Source organism: Pelmatolapia mariae, linkage group LG23 (assembly GCF_036321145.2).
Source record: "Pelmatolapia mariae isolate MD_Pm_ZW linkage group LG23, Pm_UMD_F_2, whole genome shotgun sequence".
Classification (NCBI taxonomy): domain Eukaryota; kingdom Metazoa; phylum Chordata; class Actinopteri; order Cichliformes; family Cichlidae; genus Pelmatolapia; species Pelmatolapia mariae.
The window spans coordinates 40,656,950-40,675,780 of record NC_086246.1 but is presented as its reverse complement, the minus strand read 5'-3'; positions in this window follow the sequence as shown (position 1 = coordinate 40,675,780).

Genomic DNA, 18,831 nt, shown 5'->3' with positions numbered 1-18,831 from the left:
TTATCAAAAAGAAATATGTATTTTATATTTCCTGGCTGTGGAGATTTTAATGCCAAAGCACTTCCTGTTTGTAATTATTTCACATTTATAGAAAGAGAAAAATTATTAAGCTAAATCAATAGGAAGCATTGATAAATATTTGTCCTCATCATACATCATAACTTTTAATTATATATATGTATAATGACACAGAATAGGAAGGAATTAATTAGAAAATGATGCAGGTCTTTAATTATTCCTTTTTAATAATAAAAGCAAGTGATGATGGTCAGGTGGCATATATTTCTGTTGTGTACTCACTGTGTGTATCAATATTACCTTTATTATTTTATGTTTCTCTTTTTGTAGAAATGCAGGTAATTAAACTCTGGAATCTTCTTCGTACACGTCTCTGTTTTTATTTCCTCTCAGGATGGACATAGCGGCGGTGTCGTCCCATCACATGTGCTTCAGCCCTTCAGCCTAAGAGAGCCTCACTCTGTGTGTGTGCGTGGGGGGGTCTGAGCAGGAGGTGTGTGTGTGTGTGGAGGTGGGGGGGGGGGGGGGGGGGTCTGTGAAGCTCAGGTTCCTAATCAGACGGGGAATACCTGAACCAGGGCAGAGCCGCCATCAAACAGTTCACCCATTGTGGCGGCCAAACGGAGGAATGCGATTCGGCCGGAGATACGTTGGGGGGGGGGTGGGGGGTGGGTGTTAAGCTACGCCAGGCCGGGAGGAGGGGGTCTCTGGAAAGTTTGGAAAGAAATTAGAATAAATTTGGAGAGCCCTGCAGTGAAAGGTTAAATCAAGTCGGGCTTATGGAGCATGCTCAGGTGCAGTTATCGTCTGTGGTGCTGTTTGGGATCATCTAGGACACGTCGTTCACCGGGAACACAAGGAACCAGCTCCGTCTTCCCTGCTGACACACTTTGTGACTCCAGCCACGAGCGTTCGACAGATGCCGAGCGGAACTGTTTTCGTAGGCCAGCCCTGGCGTTAGCATCGCTCTGCTTCCCTCCACACGTGCGCTGAGGATGATCTCTGAATTCAGACTTCATGAAGCTTGCGTGTTTTTTTTCACTCAGAAACTTTCTCCAAACTAGCACAGCTTTCACAATTTTCAGTTCCCGACAACTCAGCCGCCTGTCAGGTTTTATCAGGAATGTTCCTGTCAGATGATTTAATAATCGGTCAGAAATACTTCCTGTGCATTCAAGGAGCTGCATGAACTTGTTAGTCAGGCTCCTTTTAATCAAATCATGTCGTCGAAATCTGCAGACCTGTGTGTAACGCTGCAAACACACACACACACTGTCAGGTTGGTCTGGAGTATGACTAACCTGAGTAGTGCCAGCACCAACAGTCGTGGTTTCTTCCTCAACCGGCATCCACACGGCGGTGTAGGTAGGTCGTGGTTACACGTTGCTTCGGTCGATTAGTTATTTTCCAGTTTATTCTAAGAAAACCGACACAAAACTGCTAGTCATTCACATGAAAGTGAACAGTTAGCAGCACTGCCTTCTGTTTACATCTGATTCGCCGATTCGTATCCTAAATTCGTGGAGAGAGTGCAGGACGCCGCTGCCTGGCAGGCGAGGCCTGCCGGGATAGGCAAATACCTGAGGCCGTTTACTATTAATAGAATAACCTGACTAACACGGACAGGGACCTTGAAACACTTCCCTTGTTTTTCCTGATGATTTTTATTTTTGAAAGCCAGACGTCACAAAGCTCTTAACTGAGATGTCAGGAACCAGGAAATGTAAACCACTTTTAAATACTGGCTTTTATGGCCCATTCCTGTAGCAGCAGAGACCCTACGTTTATAACTGTTGTGACAAATACATTTATGCTCACTGTATTTCTGCAGTATCCCTTAAAATTGTTAAATGTTGATTATAATGGTGACCTATCCAGGTTGTGCCTCTCCATGATAGCTGGGATGTCAGTTTTAATTTTAAGTACACTGTCTGCTACCCAAACGGACCCATCTCAGCTCTAATCCACCTGGACTTCATGATTAAAGGTACAGTTACACTTTTCTCCTGTAAATTAAACCTGTTTTAGCTGCTGATGTACTCACCAAACTGTCCCTGAAGTCCACTCCAGGTATGAGGAGGAGGCCTTTTACCTCAAAGTTCCAGTTTGAACCAGAAATGGGTTCAACGCTTGGAGACATTTTCAGCTCCTCTGTGTTTCGTTTTGGACGACTCGCTCGGCTTAATGAAAACATCGTGGACCAAGTGAAACATTTTCACCACACGTTTCAAAGCTTCTTTTTTCTTTGTCTCTTACAGCTGAGTCAATTAGAGGCGTCCTTTCACGTTTCAAAGTCACGAAAAACCGCCATTATTCAGTTGTGGAATAATTTACCACAAGTTCACCTTTAAAATTTGGATAAGTTAATCATAATTACTTACACATACTGAAACAAATCATAAATGTATTAATGTGTTAACGTAAATTTAGTTTAAACTATATTAGCCTAATTGTTAGTTGTTTTTTTTAGCATCATTTAAACAGTTAGCTAACATTCACATTCAAGCTAAACTCTATGAATTATTTAAGAAAAACTGCACACCTGACAATTTCACGTTCAATATGTAAAATTAACAGCTGAATAAAAACCTACACAAAAAGAAAAACTGAATATAAACTAAATTAAACTTTTTCTTCAAAAATAAAAGTAAATTGAAAAAACTTTAGCTGGTAAAATAAAATCTTGATCAATACTAATATATAACTGAATATACTAATTTTAACTGATATTAATACTGGTCACATTACGTTTGCACCTGTGAGCTGCTTAAACCAAATATATCTCTTACCGTCACCATCGTAGCATACACGTGTCTCTAACTCCTCATAGAAGTGTTCATCAACCCGGAGGAAATTTACTATATGAACTGCTCAGGATATATATCTATGCTTTGGAAATAATTCTTAAAACACACAAAAATTTAAATCTTTACAATAATTTACATATTTATATATGTAGTAGCTGATGTCAAAGGAATGATGACATTACGTATCCGTTATTTGGAAATAAACATTTACTATGGGTGGGCTGTTTTCTAGTATTTATAGCAATAATGTACTATTGTACGTTTCCGGAAATACACATTAAATCTGAGCAATCTTATTTTTGTTATTGAATAAAATTATGCAAGTCTATATTAAATGTTAGTGGTTGATTTAAAAAAAATTTAACTATATTCATTACTGTGTTCTTTAACCTATAATCAAGTGCCTAATGTTATTATTGTTATGAATATGAATGGTGCTAAATACATATATATAATACTGAAATTGATTGAAACAATCACCCCCCAACAACAACAAAAAATTCCATATTAAATATAAACGTTAAAAAGCGACTTTTGTTGTAAATTATGTATTTTCAAAAATTATGAAAAACTGTTTACGTTTTACTTTGTGATGAAGTTCAGATTTTAATTCAGAAATGATGTCTGGTCTGCATTCACAGGTGTGTCAGTGGGTCTAAAAAATAAACATCTGTCAGTGCAGCAGGCTCTAAACTGTGAGACTGTCTGAATATTAATACCTCCTCACTGCGGGGAGCTGGGTTTAACCAGGAAGTGATGATGTTGTGTGTGAAGACCTGACTGGATGTCAATAAAAGTGTGAGGTTTTCTTCTGTGTGGTCCTTTCGTGTGTCAGATGAGTGGGACCTTCACGCTTTGCAGTACCTGCACACTCTGAAGCAGCTGCCGGGCTTTACCTCAGCTTCCAGCAGAAGGCGCTGTTGTGTTTCTTGGACCTCCTGTGCTCACCTGCAGAGGAAAGTTGGCACATTTGTCCTTATTCCACCTGATTCTGCTGAGAGTTCTACTTACCTGCCGCAGGGCGGTAATTTATTCTCTCAGAATAAACACAAAACTCTGACGGTGAAAAACGCATCACGTTCATCTTCATCATCTTCATCACTCAGTGGAATCATTTATTCTTGCAGGGCAGAGATTAGATGGATCTGTGTTCATCTACTGAAAATGTTTAGATGAAAATCATCTACTGAAAATGTGTGTGCATTTGATTTTGATTTTTGTTTTTTTTTTAGAATTTTTCTGCAAACATATTCAAAAGTAATCATTTGGGAGCAAAAATGAAAACCTTTTCAAACTCACACTGCGGACACGCTGATATTAATCTAATAAACACTTACTTAAAAATATATTTTTTCCCACATATTATTAAGGAATTCAAACAATGAGGTGTGACTGAATTAAATATAAAGCACATTTATATTTATACGGAACATATTCTTTTACGTTAATTTTATTATATTTCCACAGTTAACACATTAAGAAAGCACAGGTATTGCGTTTCACGGGGCACACGGCTCATTTTTCAATATTTTTCTGGCCTCTGTGAAAAAGCACAGTACAAAAATACACAGAAACAAGTGAAAATGCTGCAAAACCCAAAGCATGAACAACAAGCTTTGGTGTCGACCACAAACTGTCAGCACGACGAGCCGAGAACACATTTCTCCAATTTTTCCACTAAATCCAATAAGTTACCCAAATATATGTGTTTCACTTCCTTCCTTCCCCGAACCGCAGAGACAAAAAGACGTGATTGTCAGCAGCTGTTTTTCCCATTGCCCCCCCCCCTCTCTGCGCAGCACGGTGGCGCCCCCGGGCATCGCAGCAGGAGCACCCTGCCACCCACCCGTCTGCCCGTCCACCCGGCCGCTGAAGCTCACCGAAGCCAAAGCGTCCATATGAGGACACGCTATCAGGGACATTTCCCCGAGTAGCTCGCCAGCTGTCCCCGCAGCGCTCGCCACATCAGCCATATTAAATGACCCTTTGTCTTCTTCCTGCTCCCTGTCTCTCGTGTATTCTCGCGCCTAATCTTCGTTGTTTGGCCGTGCAGCACTTGCAGAACATTAGAGGAGCATTCAAACGGAGCGTTTGACAAAAGCCAGGAAGCCTGAGCTCCAAACAACAGTGTTTGTTTTCATGCCTTTCCCCCTTGTCCTGATTGCTGTCAGATGCCTTTGTGTTCCAGGTGGCTGAGGCTGCAGAGGGAAAACCACACGCAGAAACAAACACCACACATCCTCCTTTATTCCCGCTGCTGTCAGCGCGCACATTCAGCACACCACCAAGGGTAAAAGAACCACATGGCCATGGAATTCACAACAGGAACTTATTACTGTCTCTGGGCCGCTGACGAATCAGCACCAGCTGAAAGTGAATGAGCTCACTAGTGGTATTTAACCTGTGTTTCTCTCTGGGTTCGCATCCAATAAAGGTCAATGCTGCTGCTCACAGAAAAACATTTATGATTTCCTGGTCCTGACGGAGATCGGCAGGAGATCCTCCGCGGGTCCAGAGGTGTGCTGGTCTCATATAGCTGATGCTTGGGTAGCAGGCTCCTTAAAGTACTGAAAGCTGAGGTGTGGACTCTAAAGTGAAAACAGTGTCAGATCTGTTTACTTGCCTGCGAAAAATCGGAAAAATCTAGCTTGATCTGAAAATCAAATATCAAAACAGTAAGTTGCAATACGGGAATATGAACCATATTAAACAAATAATAACAACTAAACATATTGTTTTCATCTGGTCACATAATAATCATATGAAACTATTCATTTTGATCAGCTGCATTTTTGAATATGACATCAACAATTACAACTACATTCTTCACTTTCACATCACTTCCCTCAGTTTCATCATTTCAATATTTTTCCCTTCATCCTCGACAGGTCTCAGCAGATTCCCATCACTTCCTGAGCCTGGTTCTGCCGGAGGTATCTTCCTGTTAAAAGGGAGTTTTTCCTTCCCACTGTCGCCAACTGCTTGCTCACGGGGGTCTTCTGATTGTTGTAAAAGCATTTCTGCAGAATCTGGTCATCATAATGGAAAAAGTAAACTGTGGACACAAAGCTGGAAGTACTCCTCATCAATCTGTTGCTCGTGACTAATCGTTATTAACCAGGCCTTCCACTCCTTCAGGAAGTCATTTTCCAGAACATTTCCAATGACAGACAGATGCTATGAACATATGTGTTAATCTGTAATTAGACAACAAGATCGAGACCTGGAAAATGTTTTCTGTCACATGTTGAAAAGTCGGTTCTCTTCAATTCCCATAAAATAAATCAAAGCAAATAATCACACTGTGATTTTTTTAGGATCGTGAGTACAAACTGCTGGGATGGTTCTGAAATACTGAATGAGGGGTGCTGGCACAGTTCGGTCTGTTGCTCTTTTACCTCCTACAAAGCAGAAACCACTGCCAGAGAGATGAAACTGGAGGTGATGGTGAAATCTGGAATAAGGCTGAAACAAATAGAGGATAAACTAACAGGACCGGAAAGCAAGAAGCATTTAACCACAGAACTACAGCAGATCAAAGAAAAAAAAATAAAGAATAAAATCTCTCCAGTATGAAAGGATTTAAGTCACTACACCAAACATCACACACAATAACTCCTGAAACAACATGACATCTGGAACCAAACTGTGGATAAATCCTGTAAAAACAAGAAGAAAACTCACTGGTGCGACTGGACAGTTTTAAAAAATCTGTCTTGTCCAAATAATTTGGAGGAATACTTGGAAGCAATTTAGTGGCCATCATGTAAATCTAAATATTTTTTGAGCTGATTGTTCTAATGTACGGACGTGTCCTGAAGTCACCGCGGAGGCAGTAACGAGGACCCGATGGACGCGTGCTCTGACGATTAGAAACATGCTGCATCTGGTTTACGGAGCACGAGAAACAAATGAGCACAATAATGACTTCATTGTTCCGCAGCAGAGAAACAGACGCTGAAGCACTCGCACACAAACTACCTGACGTGCGACTTCCCGTCGACCTCCACACGAAGAGCATCGCCGCTCTCACGTTTACTCACAGGATACCCAAATGTCAGCGCGTTACCCTTACACCGCCATCGCCTCGATGTAACCGTCACCCGCCCACGTGGTTTCATTTGTCCGAGCTCGTTTGTTTCTCGTCTGATTCTTTTTGTAACTTCTAGATGAGTTTGCTTCATGAATCTGCGTCCGTGTCAAACAGCATTACTGTTGTTATTTTGCCGCTGCAGAGCACAAACAGCCCTCCAAACGCTGTACAGCACACCTGTCAGTTTTCCAGCTGTTCCGAGACACGAATATTTAGATCACCTCTCAGGATTAGGAAAACAAAGATGTGTGAACAGACTGCAAGTTTGGGGCACTTCAGCAATCCTTAAACATTACAGTCAGCAAACCCAGAGAAACATGTCGGAGAGTTTAGCTCTGTGCTGCAGGGAGAAAGTTGTTCTTACTCTGGAGGACAACTGTGATACCTCCTGGTCACGTGGCCTCTGTTACACCTCACGGGGCTCCTGTCCTTACGAAGGTAATGTAAACACGGATGATGGTGGCTGACGGTTTCTGAAGCCAACAGTAAAGAATGTGAAGCTGTCTGGAGAGCAGATGGCTGCCCTTCCCTGAGCTGGAGGTTTCTTCCGGTAAACGGTGAGTTTTTCCTTCCCGCTGTCATCAAGTACTCGCTCATAGGGGGTCGTCTGATTGTTGGGGTAATCTCTCTATCATTAAAGGGTCCTTATCTTACAATATAAAACGCGTTGAGGTGACTGTTGTGATTTGTTGCTATTTAAATAAAGTTGAACTGAATTGAAATTGAATGAGTACGTTTGTGAGGGGTGTTGTTTTGTTCTCTGGTTGTTGGTTTGTTCCCAAGAAGACTGTTGATGCCAAAACTACAGAGCTGCTGAGAGCCACCTTAGTCAGACAGCCACTGAACATCAGCACAGTCTTACACCATTTCTATTCATGGTTGCACTGCATCCTGAAGCAAGCCGGTCCAGTACATGGTTTGTGAACACAACAGTTGTTGTGGTGGGCCTAGATTTCATGCATTACGTCTCAGGCTAATAATGAAATGCTGCAGCGTATCACTCCTCAGTCAGAGATTCAAACAACAATGTGGAGACATTTCTCACAAAGCAGGCGGTGTAACTACATCTCCACCCAGCTGGTAAGGTACGAAGCTACAGCCATCTTTCACATCTGCCATCATTTATTTTCATTTGTGGGGGGTGGGGTCGTGTCACGACTTTATTTCTTTAATTACATTTTCTTCACTTTCACACCGATGCGCTGACAGTCTGACAATGTTAATAGATATTCTTCTAATTAAATCAATGATACTAAATAATAACAGAATAAGCATGTTTTGCAAAATAAAATTCCTTTAATAACAAAGAGAAGGTGTGAAGTGATTTGAGTGATGTAGATGGTTCCCAAAAATAAATAAAATCCGTTCTTGTAGTAAAACGTGCATCAAAACAAAGGTTTTAGTTCCTGTTTCTGAGTGAACACGGATGCAGGTTAATGTATTCTGCTGGAAAGCCTCCACACAGCAGAGCTGCCACCTCCACTGTACAACAGCTGCTGCTCTTCAGCCCGAGTGTGTGTGTGTGTGCATGTGTTAGCCATGAGCACCATCTGCCTCTCCATCACTCAGAGCCAAGACGTTTGGTCAAAGCGCTCGGCGGCGAGCTTGGACGTGGTTGTGAGGCTGGGCGCTCGTCCTGCTCACCATGTTTGCAGGTTGTTCTTTTCTGCCCGTTATCAGCTCATGGGTCACCTGAGCGCTGCCTGATGACATGCTCTCCCGGTGGAGACAAACACGGCTGTGAAGGATCGTTGTGCATGTAATGACAAAGCTTCAGTTACGGAGGAACGGCAGACCTGTTATGTGCACAGTATGTCTGAGCTGAATGCAGCAGGCTTTATTTCCGCATTCACTTGTGTGATGTGTTGTTATGGGGACCTCTGAACCTCCCTTTGCACCCCATATGAAACTATGTAAGACTTTAACCTATTTTTACATTCAAGGGAGATCTGTTCTGCTTCTTCTGCTGTTCCAGTGATTGATGTTCACATTAAATACGTCCACAGTTTCTAATAACGAGGCCAGTGCATGTGCAGTAAACCTCAGGCTGCTCCTAAAACTCAGGTTAGTCAGTTTTTTCCTAATGTTGGATCTGCATGATGTCATAACATGATAGCGGTAATGTGGTCATTTTGAGCACAGAAGCCCCACCCACCTGCTGTTGAAAAAAAGTTGGCAGATTTTTCAGTGTGAGATGAAAAAGTCTTAAAATAGCACCAAAGTAAACTAGCTGGGAATGTAAACAGGCTTTACGTTTGCTGCAGTAGAAAGAAAGTGTGTCATGACCAGAGCCCAGTTTTCAACTGCTGCTGTGGCTGCGTGGGCTTTCCACTTTGAGGCCGTCATGTTGAGTTGATGAGCTGCAGGATAAACAGGTCACGGGGAGAAGTTACGTCCTGTTCTCAGGTGTTGCTGCTATTTTGTCCACCCCCGGTCTGTGTAAATGTCACGGGCTGCCTGACAAAGCTGCTCAGAAACAAACAGCTTCACATGCAGATTGATGAGGAGATTTCTGCATGTCCTCTTCAGATGGCGCCACGCCGCGTCCTTGAAGGCTATTTATACCCCGCGACCTTTCGCTGTGTCTTAATGGATTATCAGAAGGCACTCATCAATTCTGCCGGGTGAGGCCTGACGGTCACGTTGGCACCCAACATGAAAGTTTTGGAGTGATTTTTTCCTGACAAAAACACACAGAGGCCGTGCACCTCCCTCCACAGAGGCCCTGAAGACAGCAGAGCGGCAGCCAAATGACGCGAGGCGGCATGGGATGCCAAAAGAGCCACGCTTCCTCCCCTAAAACAAGACATTGTGCAGTTTGTGTTGGCATGCGAGCAGACAGGCGGGGCCGGTAGCCAGAGCATCCCCGGCTGTGCTGATGTCCATCTTGGCACATCACAGCCGATCAGAGAGAGTGGTGGTGAGTGTCAGCCAAACTCGTCATCCTCATGTCCTCTGACAGCCAGGATCCTCCCACCCCCGACAAGCCCCCCAGACCTCGCTCCTCCACCTCGGCCCCAAACACCACTGCGCACCGACGGCATGTTTCAGACACAAGGCCTTGAGTTTACAGTCAGAAAAATAAGACAGGAAAACAGCTGCTGCTGAGAATATGAGCGCTAACAGAAAAAAAACCCCTATATTCTTATCACACATAATTTTATTAATATTATAACATTGTATTTGTGGAAGGCAACTGGTAGCTGCTGTGCATCAGGGTGATGCATGTGTGCAGCCGACATGCTGCTCAGGGGGAGCTGGCTGCTGTCTAAAGAGGCAGACATCTCAGTGCAATTAAAATCATTCATCAATATACTAATCTGAGCCTGCTGCCACAGATTTCTTCCTGCGAAAAGGGAGTTTTTCCTTCCCACCGTCACTGAGCGCATGCTCAATATGATTGTTGGGTTTCTCTGTATTATTGTAGGATCTTTACATTACAATATAAAGCAGCTGGAGGTGACAGTTGTTGTGATTTGGTGCTATATAAATAAAACTGAATGAAATAAATCTAATATTTTTCAGTTTCACCATTTCAGACTGATGTCTGCTCCACAGAACATGCTTTTCTTGAGATAGCAGCATAGTCGGTGGTTCCTCTCTGGCTCTCTTCCACAGCATGTTTTTTTATCCCGTCTTACTTCTCCTACTCCAACCAGTCGCAGCAGATGGCCGCCCCTCCCTAAGCCTGGTTCTGCCGGAGGTTTCTTTCTATTAAAAAGGAGTTTTTCCTTCCCACTGTCGCCAAAGTGCTTGCTCATAGAGGGTCATATGATTGTTGGGTTTTTCTCTGTATGTATTATTGAAGGGTCTACCTTACAATATAACGCACCTTGAGGAGACTGATGTTGTGATTTGGTGCTGTATAAATTATGTTTATGAGGACATGTTTCACATATTGAGGAGATGCTACACAGTGTGGGGGTGTTTAAAGGACAGCACAGGCTTCATTCCAGTATTTTAACCAAATCTGGTCTAAGGCAGAAGATCAAATAAAGAATAAAACTGAAACCAAGCCAGCTCAGAGGTTTCATGTCCGTTCAATAATAAAGTTCTTGCTACCTGAAGCACATTTCCAGCCACTGGGACTGGAGCCTAACCAAACCTCTTTGACTTTTAGATGACGGGTTAATAAGAAGTGAATTTAACTGCTTTTCTCTCTAATCATTTTTTGTGGTATGCTTTGGTTCTTGATGGTCAGTGCTGCTGGCCGCATCGATTTCGCTCTGCTATAATTGCAGGTTAGTGTCTTCATATTCTGGCAGCCTTTTTAGACCACTAACCCTGGTTCAAGTCACATTTTACTGGTGAAAATCACCAGAGCTCTCTTTAACTTCCTCACATTTTTAGATTGAACATGAAATAATTCTAAAAGCCAGCATGTTAAAGGTTTGCATCTTTATTTCAATGCTAACTAAAATATGATCACACTCATGCAGACTGATGCTGCTTTTCACACAGAGAGCATGAGACATCAGTTAAACTGGCCATCGCTCAATTCGGATTTGGCTCTTTGAGGTTCTTCCCCTCTTGGGCTGCAAGGCAGCGGCTGGCAGCAACTCTTGTCCTGGCAGCGCTGCAGGGTTTCTCCAGCCAGAGCAACACAACAAACACTTCTCCAGAGCCCGGCCCAACACAACGAGATGTTCAGAGTCTTAGCGGTAAACTGGGCCAGTTTAGGAACACGTGCAGCCAAAATGATGTGATGATTTCAGTCTGTGCTAACAGAAACACAGCCTTCATCATTAAGACCGAAGAACAGCACCATGCAGGCTTCCTGAAGTGGACTGAACCATCAGAGAAGTTTCCCGTGTGCATGAAGAATCATTAGATTTAAAACTCAAAGATTCAAGTAACATATGAACTACAGAATCAAATGTCTGCAGCCTCCAGCTTCAGGAAAACCTCTACAGCAAATAACCACACACTCGCTCTACTCTGCTAACAAAGCACAGATTATTCATGCTGCGGGGTCAAATCCTTTCATTAATGCAGCAGATGCCGATCACTTCTTCTCTTAGAACCTGCCTGACCCAGCAGGCGCAGCAGACTCAGCTTAGCATGCAAAGACTCCTGGTTTCATCTCAGCACATCATCCTGGTACAAATAACAAAATGCTATAAAGCTACTCGCCACACTGCGTTAAACATGTACAGCTAGATAGCGTAGGCTTCAGTTAACGTGTATGATGTAATCGGCATTAATGACGAGGTTATCTGTAGTTTAATGACACGTCCGCAGTGACGATTGTTAGCAGGTTGATTTCGACTTTCACAAACATGTTTTGTCTCTGTGAGCTCTGACTACAGAGACAAAACCTGTAAGACATCACTAAGGTTATTTGTGGAGAAAAAAGCGCATCCTATTGACTGATCCTGATTGGTTAAACTAAAAAAAAGAACAGGATCCTGTCCTTAAATAACATAAAACTGACCGTATGGACATCGAGCATCTCAAATCTTTGTTGTAAGATCAGATCTTAAATGATCCGATTGGTGCTCTGGTTCCAGGCTAAAAACATTTCAGTGAATTTTGTGGGAGGAAACGGTTTCTTTAGCCTCGGCTTTGTACATCACTGAGCTGCCGTTCTGCAGAAACTTCTGAGCAAACCTTTCCCGGTTATCTGAGGAGAGGAATCTGCACAGGAATGTCTGCTTTACTGTATCAAGAGCGGAAGACCTATCTGCTGTAACGAGGAGGCCGCTGGTTTAAAATGCTGGTTTTGGGATGTGTGTTTGTGTGTGTGTGTGTGTGTGTGTGTGTGTGTTGGGGGGTTTGGGTGAAAGCTGGATCTAAGATTTCCTCTTCTCAGTATAATGCCTCTTTTGTTGTGACTGCAGATTAGACGCTGGAACTGAAGTTCACAGAGTAGCTGCTCTCCCCTGAGTGGACGGCCTGAAAGCTCACTTTTATTCCTTCTACCTTTGAAACTCTCCTCCTGCTTCAGCAGCCGGCCCGGGCCAGGACGCTTTCATCTGCTGATTTGGTTGAAGCGGGCGACTAACACTCCATCGCCTGAATTAGCCCGTCCATCCCGACGACAATACAGCCGAATCTTCTTTGATATACGATCGTCTGCTTGTCGTGATAGGAAATCTTCAGCGGGCATTTGTGTAAAATAAGCTGTCTGCTCTTCTTGGTTTCTCTTAAAGAAAAACTCAGAGTTTTTCATCTGCTTTCAGCATCCAGGCCTGGGCTATCTGGGAGTTTATTTCTTGTGTATTTCGACAGATCTGTATCTCAAGCTCCATTTCACACGCCATTAGTGTCTAATTTTTGAATCTGCAGGACAGAACCGACACAAAACCACCAAACGCTTGATTTATTCTCCACTTATTTTTGCCTCTGTCTGACAGCTGATCCTGTTACACAGAATACTTCACCTGTGACCTCCAGCTTTACTCGGACTTGTAGCGATATGGATTCCAGGAGAGGTTTTTGGAGCTGCCATGTGAAATTCAGTTCAGTTCAGTGTTATTTACATAAGCACTCAGTGACAGTGGGAAGGAAAAACTATGTAGGAGAGGCAGGTTCATGGAGGGGCGGCTGTCTGCCATGACTGGTTGGAGGTGAGCGGAGGAAGAGAGCCAGAAACTGGGTGAGACTGGGCTTGGTCCTAACTGGTTGAACTCAGAAAAATACCACTGAAAAAAACCCCAAAGCAACAACCAACTGGCAGATTTGTGTGTGGCTGCACCTTTTCCTGCATGTTATACCTCTTTTTCCTCACCTTCCCTCTCTGAAGACCAAGCTGTCACCTTTTGATGTATTTAGCAAGCATAGACTGTAAATAAAGATGCTGTATCTTCCAGGTCTGCAAAGTGAAGCTAGAGCTGAAGAGGATTAAACCTGCATCCATTCTAATGTCCAACAGGGGGAAACTCTTCTGATTATAAAAATAAGTTTGTGAGGAAATGATCCTCCTGCTCACCTATTCTGATCTCACTGATCACTTTCCCGATGAGTTTTTAGTCAGAAAGCAGTGCAGGATTTAGGGCGGGGCTACAAAGGTGCACACATGAACGTGCAGTGTGAGATCCACTCTGATTCGTCACATCCAGAAACGAAACGAAACACTGAATCTTAGAAATTTGAAGTTACTCAGATGATCATTACTGCCACACTCGCAGTGCACAGGTCTTATAAATTGAAAGTTGACCACAGCTGGAACAGATGTGCACTCCATGATAGGCCATGTTATAATAAAGAGGATCAGGAAGGCAGCGCGGAAAGATTGGGCCTCTAAAGAGATGAAATGTTGTATTTGAATCAAGCTGAGCTGTAATGAGGAACACTTCTATCGTCAGCTCGTTATATCATGCTACAGAAACAAACACAGACTAATGAACGTGGGATCATGCCTGCAGCTCCTGCCGACAGCTAATCCTGTCGTCACGGAAACAATCGAACAATCGTCTCACTACAGACACGTGTCTCTGGTGTTCCTTGAGCTCAGACACTATCTGTCTACCTGACAAGGTCACTGCTGGACCTCGTCATGTTCTCCTGTTAATACTATTATTTTTTTAATATTTTATTTTTGGCCTTTACTACAAAGGACAGTGAAGAGTGATGGGAAAGAACGGGAAGCAAGAGGGTAAGACATGCGGCAAAGGGCCACGGGTCAGAGTCGAAACCGGGCCGGCCGTTCTCTGCCTAGCAGCATGTGGTCACCTGCTCATGAGCTGAGCTGGCACCCGAGTTATTATTTTAAATTAAAAAATAAATATAAAATATAAAAAAAATCCATGTTTCTAAAGCTTTGGTGTCAATTTCTGTTTCAGGTCACCGGTTAGGCGTTAGATTCATGAAGCTTTAAACACTTTAAACACATGGAGCCCAGCACATAAGTGACTTATGCTTAAATACCTAAAAGTTCATTTAGAAGTGTTTTAAAGTTAATCATTTGTTTTAAAACACTAGCTGTAAAAATGATTTTCTATATGTTAATAAAACTGAATACAGCTTTGTTTCTTACCTACCCTGCTGAGCTGCACACTGTCAGTATTGGTTCTTGGTGAACTTCAGACCAATCAGGGAGTTGTCGGTGTGGGATATGTGAAGCTCACCTTGTAGAGAGCGGCCGTGCGAGATGCGGAGCGAAAGCTTAAAGACCGCAACCATGCAGATGACACCTGTGAAGAGCAGTGAATACGTGACTGTTACCATGGCAACTGCAGAGTTTGGTTTAATGAGTTTGTAGATATGTGGAGGTAAACGCATCTGAGGTTTGTTTTGGACTGTCTCAGGCACAGTGTTAAACATGCTAATAGCGGATAGCAATGTTAGCACGTGTACCACCTGTAGCTGTGTCAGTTACCATGGTAATGTGTTTCATTGTTGTAAGTCAGGAAAAGCTCAGTGAACTTGACACGGGTTTAAAAGCTTCATTAAGTAAACGCACCGAGAAACATTTGTGCACGCTCGCTAAGCTACAGCAGCAGGAGGCTAACCTCCTCCTGATGGAGCACAGACGGACCCAGTAGTGATGGGATCTCCGGCTCTTTTTAGAGAACCGGCTCTTTCGGCTCGACTCACTAAAAAGAGCCGGCTCTTTCGGATCCGAACCGGCTCCTCCGGATCCGAACCGGCTCCTCAGGTTGTTTTGTTGCTTTAATTAATTTATTATTAACAATAATATAAAATTATGCACAAAAGGAATTACTAATGTAAAAACAAAGTGGTTTTATTTATATATGTTTATATATAAATATATGCCGTGGCCCCTAGAGACAAAACACGTACAAACTTGTGTAGCCACTACACTGCGCCTAACATCCTGGAGCACTTCTGTTGTCTTTTGTACATGTTTTGGAGTTTTTACGTGCTTCTGAGTTTTTACGTGTTTTGGAGTTTTTACGTGTTTTGGAGTTTGTACGTGCTTCGGGGTTTGTACGTGGTATGGAGTTTTTACGTGTTTTGGAGTTTTTACGTGTTTTGGAGTTTGTACGTGCTTCGGGGTTTGTACGTGGTATGGAGTTTTTACGTGTTTTGGAGTTTTTACGTGTTTTGGAGTTGTACGTCTTTTGGAGTTTGTACGTGCTTTGTCTCTAGGGTACCGTAAATATACTTTTATTTATTCACTCCACATAAAATGTAATAAATAAATCATATAATACAAAAACCAACTATTTATATTTCAGCTTTTAACTATTTAAATTTTCAGCTTTTTCCTTTTAAACAAATTTAAAGTGAAACAACACAAAACACTGCAAACCACTATACAATTAAATATAAATTAAAATATATAAAAAAAAGAAGATGCACATTCTCTGTCATATGGGCCTGCATGAATAAACTTTCTGAATCCTTAATCATCCGCAACTGAAAATAGTTGTGGATGATTACTATACCTTTCAAATGTGACATTGTTGTCCCTGGCTCTCTTTCTCTCTCTCTCCCTCCCGCTCTGTTCCTGTGCTACTGCGAGTGTAACTACCGCCCCTCCCCCCTCTTCCCAGCGCAAAGCACAAGGCTCGCGTGCAGAGTGAAGCGGAAAAAAAGTGCGAGAGAGAGGGTGAGAGAAAGAAAAAAAAAACCACGGCTCGCGATAAGGAGTCGGATCGCGTCGTTCACGTCAAAGATCCGGCTCTAAGAGCCGTTTCGTTCGCGACCGACACATCACTAGGACCCAGATGTTCGCTTTCTCCTGTGGGGATTTCTGTCGCTGCACCCTCTCGTCCTTCTCTTCGATGGTTCCTCCAGGTTTCCATCACTAATTCACTACCAGGCTGTGACAGCTGACTGTCAGGAGGTCGTGAGTAAAACTGCTGCAGGGGCACGTGAGAGGGTCTCATAGTTTCAGACCAAAATGCACACAAACATGCACACAGGGCTGCAACCTTTCACTTAATATTAAAGGACTCTGACTGCAGTACAATGGTGTGAGAGTATGTGTGAGAACTTCTTCCTTAGTCATTGGGAGTATTGGTGTCACGAGTGAGTGAGTGAGTGGTGCATGTGTCTTAGGGGTTGGCAGTGTTTTTCCTGGGTCAACCTGAGGTGGACCTGTGATTCATCAGCTGCAATCAGGAAGCTGCATTTAAACTCGGCATCCTCATCTCTCCTTTGCCAGTCGGTCAGTTGCTAATGGTGGTAACAGGCCGAATACCTCGGTGTTTCTGTCGGGTCAATGTTTTTGCCTTACTCATTTCTACTTGTGCTCACAGTTTTGCCACACCACTTACTCTGCCAAATGGTTGGCAGCTTCCAGCTGGAAAATCTCTTCACTTGCAGAAACTGCGGCGTGAAGATTTGGATTTCCTTCGCCTCCGCTACCTGCTTCGGGATTTGGACTCACAGGCCGGATAATCCTGGACCCTTAATCGCTCAGTCGGACCCACGACTGGAGAACCGCCCCGCAAAACCACTCCTCTGATTCTCCGCCTCGGTCCGCCTCACAAACCCTGTTCTCCCTTTGCTCTAGAGACTCTATGCTCCTGCTGTGGACAACCCATTTCCCATGCCCCTCTCGCATCTCATTGTCTCCCTGAGAAGTTTCCCTGTGTCCGTTCCACGCCACTCCACTGACACACAGAATATTCATGAGTGCTGTAAATAGTAGTGTTAAGTCATATTGGGTTATGGTGTGTTTGGTGTCTGTAAATAGTTCTACATCTCACTGAATAAACAAGTTTAACCTGATTGCTGAGTTTACTGAGCCTGCTCTTGGGTACTTTCGCTCGTGTTGGCCTTGCGGACGCCTTCTGACAATTGGAAGTGTGCAGGGAAATTTTCTACTGGGACCATTTCGTACATTTATTTTGTTTATTCTGAAACTTTGTTCAAAGCCTTTGAACAATCAAATTCTTTTGACTAAAATCTCTTATTTCGGTTAATGAGGGTTGTGTATTTGTGTTTATATTTCACTTCAGCTGTTTGTCGATGGCCTGATTCACTGGAATGATTGTTAAGTGGAGGCACCGATATAAATTTCAATAACATTACTGACAGTTTGCACTTTCATGCTTGGAAAGAACTTTAATTCATGTAGATTAATTCTCATGGTGACTCAAAATTGGCAAGAGCACCTGGTTGCAGACACAGTAGAGATCCACAGTAACCAGAAACATGTGACTTTAAATTTGAAAACAGTTACATTGCACGAGCCGTGCCTCAATATGCGTTCTTGTATGTACACAGTACATATAAACACTTTGAAATATTACTCTTTCTGGGTCACAAAATAAACTTTTAAGATATTTTCAGGCGAGAATGTAGCTGTGTAAACTTTAAATTTGTCAAGACATCACATATTTGCCAAAGTGCTCTGACGTTTTCGGAGACGTCTGTTACCTGTCAGCTCAATAGCTGACCGGAGGTCAAGGCTCACTATACCGGGCGAGAACAGCAAACTCCTGGCACCGGTTTTCAAACCCGGACTTTTTCAGTCACTTTTTTCACTCACTATGTGTTAATAGACCTCTCTGCATTGAATCATACTTGTTAATAATCTCTGTCTCTCTTCCACTGCATGTCTTTATCCTGTTTTCCTTCCCTCACCCCAACCGGTCGTGGCAGATGGCCGCTCCTCCCTGAGCCTGGTTCTGCCGGAGGTTTCCTCCTATTAAAAGGGAGTTTTTCCTTCTCACTGTCGCCAAAGTGCTTGCTCATAGGGGGTCATATGATTGTTGGGTTTTTCTCTGTATGTATTATTGTAGGGTCTACCTTACAATATAACGCGCCTTGAGGCGACTGTCGTTGTGATTTGGCGCTCTATAAATAAAATTGAATTGAATTGAATCTTTCGCTACTCATGTTAAACATGATATATAAGTCACTTAGATAACTCAAAAATGTTATTGTTTGGCTTTTTTCAGTGTTGTATTTGTTCCTGAACAAATCGGTTTGGCTGAGATTAAAGTTGAGCTTTATAACTGGACTGTTTTATTTAATACTGAAGTCTTACTTGGA